The sequence below is a fragment of the Chrysochloris asiatica genome, unplaced genomic scaffold (genome assembly GCF_000296735.1).
Source record: "Chrysochloris asiatica unplaced genomic scaffold, ChrAsi1.0 scaffold00212, whole genome shotgun sequence".
Taxonomy (NCBI): Eukaryota; Metazoa; Chordata; class Mammalia; order Afrosoricida; family Chrysochloridae; genus Chrysochloris; species Chrysochloris asiatica.
The window spans coordinates 80,692-89,944 of NW_006408730.1; positions in this window are offsets into that span (position 1 = coordinate 80,692).

The window sequence follows — 9,253 nt, forward strand, 5'->3', positions numbered from 1 at the left end:
CACATCTTCCTCAACTGTTTGAGGTGGGTTCCTACCCATTTTTAATAAGAGATTTTCACCCAATAGATGCAGTATATCCAATAAAGACAGTAGCATCTAAATGTGATTCTTACCATAAGTTGAGCTCTTCACTCTCCCCACCACACCCCCCACTACACACATATGCACCAACTCACACATACACATGCACCAACACATACCGTACACACATACTCAGTGTGCCAATGCACACTGACGTGGAGCTTTGCTATTCTTCAGCTAATGGAATTGGCACCGCTTAAAGCAGACTGCTAGGTCATTGTCTGTGACCACAGCAAGAGAAACATTCTTTAAAGGCTATTCAGACCCCAAAAGAAGTGGCTGAGCAGAGTGCTTATCAGAGACTCCCTACTAACGAGGGCATCTTAGCTTTTTATCTGCGTTGGTTTAATAAGGTCCACTAATGGGACTAGAGGGGAGGGGGCATACTAATGGTTCTAAAAAGCCCCTTCTTGGCCCCTTTATTACTGGGGACTGTCTTTAGAGATGCTGACAGTAAAGCCAGAAGTTACCATACTGCTAAATGACCTTCACAAAAACGTGGTATGTGTTACTGTTACTTAGGATTCAGGTTTCAAAATTAGGAAACATTTTGTCTTTTTCTCTTTTATTCTAAGAATTACTCCCCCACCACCCCCCTGCAGTTTCTCATCTTTCCTTGGACCTTTGGTTTCTTGGGAATGTATCATTGGAAACAGCAACACCCACTGGTAATAAAGAGAATTTCTGTTAGCTTGCTTTTCCTAGTCATTTTCCAGTACTAGATTTCGCTAGAAAAAAAAAAAAAAAAAAAAAGCCCTGTCCCAGAATTCCTTAGAAAATATAAAGTTAGAAGTCAACTACACACTTACATTTCAAGCTAAGTATGACCACCTCAACTCAAACTGTTGTGGTCTATTCAGCCAACTTTATAACTAAGACCCCAGACCCTCAGCATTCCTGGAGGCTTTCACCACGCAAGGGAAACTCTTGCGTGTTATTAGATTTGGCTGTCTGGAGAGTAGACTAAGATAGTGACAATCTTCACTGTCCTTGACAACGGCATCAGTCTCCCAGCTGGTCTCCCAGCATCACTATTACTCCTCCAATCCATTCTTCTATAACATCCAGAGTAATGTTTTCAATTCAGAAATCTAACTGGATACTTCAGTGGATTCCTATCATCCATAAGAAATCTTAATGTGGTCAATGACACATTGTCTAAGTTATTTAGTGCTACTATAAGAAATACCATGAAAGGGTGGCTTTACCAAGCAATTTATTTTATCTGAGTTTAGGGGCTAAAAGTTTACATTCAGGATCCCAGCTTTAGGGAAAGGCTTTATCTTTCTATGAGCTTCCTTTTCTCTTTGAGTTTCTGCTCCTGGGTGATTTTTATGCTTGGCTATGCTCTTCCCTCATTTCTGCTTGCTAACATGTGTTTAATCTCTTTTATATCTCAAAAGAGATAAACTCAAATACATCCTACATGAATCCTATCTCATCAACATAACAAAGACAAAGGAAATTATGACCACAGACATCAAGGTTAGGATTCACAACATACTTTTTTTGGATCCTCAATCTGATTCACAACATTATGCCCTTTGGCCTTGTCAAATTTATGCCTTACCACATTAACCTCCTCACATCACCCCAAATGTTTTAAATCAACTCTATGTCCAAATTCTCATCTTCTGAATCATCTAAATCTCATATAGGTGAGATATTAGGCACATTCCAACTTGGAGCAAAATTCCTCTTAGTCTGATAATCTGTGAAATCTAGAATACAGGCAGTCGGCTTCCAAAATACTATAGTGGAATAGACATAAGGTTTACATTTCTATTAAAAATTGGAGAAATTGGAAGGAAATAAAGGGTAAAGGCACCAAACAAATAATAATAATAATAAAATACAGCAGAACAATTTACATTTACTCTCAAGTCTTGAAAATCATCCCCTGTTCTCTGAGACCATCTAGGCCAGGGATGGGGAATGTTTTTCTGCCAAAATTTATGACATAATTCGCAAGCCATACAAAATTATCAACTTCAAAATTAGCCTGCTATATTTGGTCAAATTTTTAATTAACTCATTCCTAATGTGATGGCTGGAACTGCAGTTGCCTTGGCTGGGCCAGACCAAATGATTTTGTAGGCCTTATACAGCCCATGGGACAGACGTTTCCCACCCCGATCTAAGCAATGACCCTGACCTGAAGACACTGGGTGGAGACACCTCAAATCTGGGCTTCAGCTTCACCTTTCAGGTCCATTGGCATGACAACTCTGCTTCCCTGGATTTGGGTTGCCCTATTCTCCTAGTTCTTTTGAATGGTAACCTCACTCCCTTGGCCCTTGCTCATGGCAGCTCCACCCCTTCAGGTTTGTGAAGGAGATCTGATCCCAGTCCCCTGGCAATTGTTGGCAACCTCACTCTCTGGAACTGAGTTGTCAAAGATTGACTTTTTGAGATCCAGGAAGCTGTGGCTCCACCCTTTGAAACCAAGAAGACTCTGGTTTCCATGTTCCTTTCAACAGTTCTGCTGATCTCTGAGCTGCACCCTAAATAGTCCTTTTCTTTTCTTGGAGGGCAATAGATACAGCTCCTTTGGCCTGTTTCCTCCCTGTAGAATTCCAAGAGGCTGACAGCTTTCTCTCTCTTTCTGTCTCCTTCAGTCTAAGCGAATGGTAGCCGATTAATCAGTCACAGGCTTAATCTTTTAAATAAAAGATTGTGTAACCCTGCCCTTGTTGGAATTCTAGGACATGTGTCCTTAGTTGGATAACAGAATTTTCCAAATCATTTAGTTATGTTTTTATACTGCACAATTCATTTCTAAGTCCATATCTTTCGTCTCACATTTTACTATAAGCAGCAAGAAGAAACCATATGACCCCTTTAAGATCTGGCTTGGAAATCTCCTCAGCCAAGTATCCAAGTTCATCACTTACAAGTTCTATCTTCCAACTAAACATTTGGGCATAATTCAGACAAGTTCTCTTCCACTGCATAACAAGCATAGCCCTTTCTCCATTGTCCAATCACGTGTTCATCATTTCCTTGTAAAGTCTCACTGGAAGCACATTTAATATCTATATTTTAGAAACATTCTGGTGTTGGACCATATTTATTCTCTGAGATGACAGAGACTTCCTTTAATACTCTTTTCACCGCCTTTTGACATCCATAATTCTACCAACAGTTTTTTCAATGCCATTCAGGCCTTTACTATTAGGTACCTTAAAATGCTTCTGGCCCTACCCATTTACCCAATTCCAAAACTACCTCCACATTTTAGATATCTGTTAGCAGCATCCCCACTCTTGGTACCAGATTCTCTTAGTTATCCAGTGCTGCTATAACAGAAACACAAATGGATGACATTAACAAACAGAAACTTACTTTTTCACAGTTTATTGAGATTGGAAGTTTGAATCCAACTCTAGAGGATGACTCTCTCTCTGTGGGCTCTGGAGGAAGATGCTTGTCTCTTTGAATGTCTGCACCAGGGTGATCTTCATGTGTTTTGGCATCTCTCTTCCCCAACCTCTGCTTGCTAGCTTGCATTAAATTTCTTTTTCTTGCATTTCCATATAAGTGACACCAATGGTTTACACTTGGTTACTAAATGAAAGGTTGGCATTTGAAATCCACCCAGCAGAGCCACAGAGGTAAGGTCTGGCAATTTATTGCCATAAGAATACAGATAGAAGATGTGGAGTGAAGTATATCATTGCTGATGTCCAATGAATCTTTGCTTAAAGCAGCTAACACCAGAAAGATGTCTACCTGATCACAAATAGCCTTTTAGAGTGCCGTTCTATGCAGAAGCACATGGGGTTGCCATGAGAAGGTCAAAAAGTATTGCTACTGGGGCTTCAGTTCATATGTGTTGTTGTTGTTAAGTGCCGTCGAGTCAGTTCTGACCCATAACGACCCTGCACAGGGTTTCCGAGGCTGTAAATCTTTATGGGAGCAGAAAGCCTCATCTTTCTCCCGCGGAGCAGCTGATAGTTTCAAACTGCTGACCTTGTGGTTCGCAGCCCAATTCGTAACCACTACGCTACCAGAGCTCCTTCAGTTCATATGTACACAGGTTTAAAACAAGGAGTCCTGGTGTGACACTGTGGGACAAAGTACTGGACCATAAAGTCGGTTTGAACCACAAAGACAGCAGTTCAAATCCACCAGCTGCTTCTTGGAAACCCTATACAGGGTTGTTATGATTCAGAACCAACTCAATGACACTTAACAACAATAACAGTTTCAAGTAAAATACATTTAAACATCTCTCTGATGGATACAGACAAATTCTTCAGCAATACACTTGTTTTAGTCTTGTCAGGGCACCTTGCAAAAAAATACTTTTTGTGCCATGGGAGGTGAGGTGGAAACAATTTTGAGGTCAGGACTAATATCAAATTTCGAGCAAAACTCTAGTAGACTTCTTCCCAAATCACCGAAGCTTTGTAACAAGTTTACGGAAATGCTGCCCCATATACAGCAACTGTTTCTGGATGGACCAAGTGTTTTAAGGAAGGCTGGAAAGACCTCAAAGATAAGCCAAGAAAGAGAAGATTGTCACCCTTAATAAATGAAGAAATTGTGGCTACAGTCCAGAAACTGGTGGAAGAAAACCATAGAATTACAACTGATGTGATAAACACTGAAGTTGGGCTCTCACGTGGTTTGGTATTTTCACTTTTAAGCAAACATCTCATCCTCAGCAAGCTTTTGGCTCAGTGGGTGCCAAAGGCATTGTGCAAGGAACAGCTAGCTCAAAGAGCTGATCTTTAAAGCAAGATCAGTAGACATCTTTCTGGTGTCCTCTACTTTAAGCAAAGATTCATTGGACATCAGCAATGATATTCACTATTCCATATCCTCTTCTGAATTCTGCTTGAATTTCTGGCAGTTCCCTGTTGTGCTGCTACAACCATTTTTTAATTATCTTCAGAATAATTTTACTTTCATGTGATGTTATCGATGTTGCCCAATAGTTTCCACATTCCATTGGGTCACTTGGAGTCCTGGTGTGGTGCTGTAGGATAAGTACTGGACCACAAGGTTGGTTTGAATCACAAGGTTGACAGTTCAAAACTCACCAGCCACTCCTCAGAAACCCTATACAGGGTTGCTATGAGTCAGAACCAACTTGAGGGTACTTTACAATAATAACATTGGGTCACCTACTCTTTGAAAACCCTGCAGGGGAGTTCTCCTCTGCCAGACAGGTCCACTAAGAGTTTGAGTTGAAATGTACTTGTAGGCACCAGATTTTACCATGAATGAGTTAGACCAGGAGCTCTGGTGGTGTAGTGGTTAAGTACTCAGCTGTGAACCAAAAGGTGGTGGTCCCCCCCCCCCAGCCCCCGCTCCACGGGATAAAGATGTGGCAGTTTGTTTCCTTTATGACTGCAGCCTTGGAAACCTTATGGGGCAGTTCTGTCCTGTCCTACAGGGTCACTGTGAGTTGGAACCAATTTGATGGCAATAGTCTGGGTTAGTTTGGATCCAACAGAAATAGAATATTCATGGAAAAATGAGAAACTCAAATAAAATCTGAAGTTTGTTTAATAGAGATGTACCAGTGTTGGCTTTCTTACTTTTGACAAATGAATGTGCTATTAAAACATCAAGGGAAACTGAAAGTGAGTCAGATATATATGGAAGGTGTTCGCTGAAATCACTTCTCAACTTTTCTATAAACCTCAAGTTATTCCTAAATTAAAAAAAATTATTTTAAAAAGTTAGGCAGCATGAACTGACTGGACATTAGGGTGAAATGTAAGAGGTATACATTATGTTTTTAACGAAAATAGAGAACAAACAAGAAACGAAACATAAAATAATTTTGGCCCAGAGCAACTGCAGTGTTTACAACAGAGTTAAGACATATTTCTTAATTGGTCTTTCTCCTGCTATAACATTGGAACTATTACATCGCTATAGTGATTCTTTTTATTATTATTATTATTTTAAGTTTTTATTGTGAATTATATGGGCTTACATGGGAGAACATCAGTTTTACATTCATCCTATTGTATTTAGTTTCATTGCAATGATTACAATCCCCTCCATGCATCATCAAATAACCAAAGGATACACCCCACAGGCCCACCCCCGCCCACCTGCCAGCCATCAGCACACAGCCTGACTCCCTCCCTGAGTCCCATGTCCCCAGCCACTCCATCTTTCCACGTCATCATCTCTGTCTCCATGCCTGGCGTCATTGCCTCTGGGTAGGGTCACACTCTCCATTTTTCTCACTTGATGGTCCTAGGGACCTCTGCTCCTGGGCTTCAAAATCAATCACTGTCCTCCTTTTGTCAAAAAACATCTACCTCTACATTTCCAACCCTCACGGTCAGTACTGATGACAATTATTCACTGTTGTACCACAAGAATCTTATCCCCATTTCCTTTTGCCAGCCTGGTCCCAACAGATTGGAAATCATTCAGTAAAGGTTCTACCTACCCCTGCCCTGTCTTGAACGAGGCTCCCTCTTGAAAGCTTGTAAGCTAGTCACTTCTTGCCTTTATAGTCCTCCTCCACCCCCCATTTTGGGTAACCAGTGTCTAAGTAGCCCATGCCTGTCGACCCTCAGTAACGAGGGGGTGGGAGTGATCCTGGCTGTAAATATTTGTTCCCTTTTCTGAGCTACTACATCCATATGTATAGGTAAAGTTCATCAAATTGTAGTGGGTTACTCTTTTTTTTTTTCTTTCCTCTTCTTTCTTCTAGTTGAGTTCTGATCATCCAGCCATCGAAGCCAGGTCAAATGGGTACTATCTGCAAGTATTGGTGTTCTTGTGCATCTCCCCTCACTTCATATCAGCTGGACCCTTCATTCTCTACTCTAGTCCTCTGTGGCCATGTCACTGCCTCTGGACCCAGGAGTCCCTGGGTCTTGCTATAACTGCTGGCCATCCAGGTCTCCTCCCGGGTTCACAGAAGTCTATTGAATGTGGTTGGACTTAGATCCCAACTTCACTGCTGTTTTTTCTCCCTCTTCCTCTTGGCAGTGACCAACGTGGTCACCAGCCAGACCACATGCCCTTGAGTCTTAGTCTTGGAAGGGAATTTGCTCTGAGGGGACCAAACCACTTGCCTTGATGGCTCCCGGTGAACAACTTTCTTGTTCTTGTAGCAATCAATCATACTGCCATTATTTTTGATTTTTCTGATTTTTTCCTGATGGTCTTTCTTCACGAAGTATCTTCTGTTCTTCTAGCCACTCCAGGATGGTCTACTCGTCTTTTCCAGTGGAAATTTCCCACCTCAGACAATTCTGGATGGGATTCTGATTTCCACCTATGGTCTTGTGCAATGCAAAAGCTCTACAGGAGGTCTCTTTCACTGGGCACTTTCTAGCCCCCTTTAAGGTATTCCAATCAGTTATAGGCTCAAGATGGGCTTACCAGCTTTCTATTGTGATGTTTCTGGCTATTCCTTTCCCCTCACCTCAAGTGTTTATTTCACAATGGCAGGCAAGGGAAACCAAGATTCAAAAGGCAGCCAAGCATCTTAACATTATTCCCCTCTTTTACCATTTCAAACCATGCTTCAATCCCTGGATCCCGAAGCCCTGTTATTCCAAGGTTTTGCATACATCATCATTTACCTTTGTCCCACTTAGCCCATGGGAACCTGCCTAACTGTTCTCCCATCTGCCTTGTTCTACTATGCCCCTCCCCCTCCTTGTATATTGTTACCCACCCCCCAGCACCTAAGCTTTCCTGTGTCTATTCCCTACCCTGTGTTCTATCTTCCTCTCCTTCCCTCCCCTTCTCTCATCCCATGATCAGCAATGAAACAAAGGAATGTTTAGTTCCTCTGTAACTTTTTCAAGTTTATTTCTGGTTGTTCTATCCCTTTTCAAAAGTGGCATATTAAAATCTCCCACTATAATTGTAGATTTATCTATTTCTTTCTTCAAGTCTAGTAAGGTTTGTTTCATATATATTAATGCTCTTGCATTGGGAGCATAGATATTTATTATGGTTATGTCATCTTGCTCAATTGACCCTTTGATCATGAGATAGTGTCCTTGTTTATTGCTTATGTTGATTTTGTCTTAAAGTTTACTTTATCGGAGATTAGTATTGCCACTCATGCTTGTTTATTGTTGCAGTTAGCTTGGTATATATTTTTTTCATCCTTTAACTTTTAGTCTGCTTTTGTCTTTGTGTGTAAGGTGTGTCTCTTACAGGCAGCATATTGAAGGGTCTTGTTTTCTTATCCATTCTACCACGCTCTGTCTCTTCACTGGTGCATTTAATCTATTGACATGCAATGTAATTATTGATAAGTATGAAATAATTGCTGCCATTATATTAATTTTTTGGTAGTGCTATTCGTTCTTTTGTTCTGCATGCCTTCTTGGGTTGAGTTTGTGTTTTTTGTGCTATTTCTTGTCAGTTTCTTCTTAGTTTTCATGTTTGCTTGTTCTGCTTGGAAGTTCATTTTCATGGTAAGTTGAGAAGTATTAACTTTCTTTGGGGTTACCTTATAGTCTATTAAATTTTCCCTCCATTAAGACAATCTTTTGTATCCTGTAATCTACCTGACCTCCTCACCACCTGGATCTCTGTTCCTACATTTTTTCCTTCTTTGACATTGTTATTATTTTGATCTTCAGTTGACCTCCCAGCTCCTTTGAGTTCATTGTTGTAATTTTGTTCTGTTCTGACTCTGCTATCTGTCATCTGAGTTTCAGGTGGTGTTGCCATGCCTGTCAATCTCTGGTTGTTGTCTGCTCTTGTTGATTTTCAATCCAAAGAACTCCCTTTAGTATGTTTTGAAGTGCTGGATTGGCTTTGACAAAATTTCTTAACTTCTGTTTATCCTGGAATGTTTTGATTGCACCATCATATTTGATCAACAGTCTTGCTGGATAGATGATTCTTGGTTGGCAGTTTTTTTTTCTTTTAGGATTTTGTATATGTCTCCCCATTGCCTTCTTTCCTGCATGGATTCTGCTGAATAGTCAGAGCTTAATCTGATTTGTTTGCCTTTGTAAGTAACATTTCTCCCTGGCCACTTTTAGGATTCTCACCTTGTCTTTGATTTTGGAGAGCTTGATTATTATATGTTTTGGTGATTTTCTTTTGGGGTCTATCCTTCCTGGGGTACATTTGGCTTCTTGAATGTTTATCATCTCATCTTTCAAGATGTTAGGGAAATTTTCTTCCAGAAGCTCTTCCATTATCTCCTCTGTGGACTTCT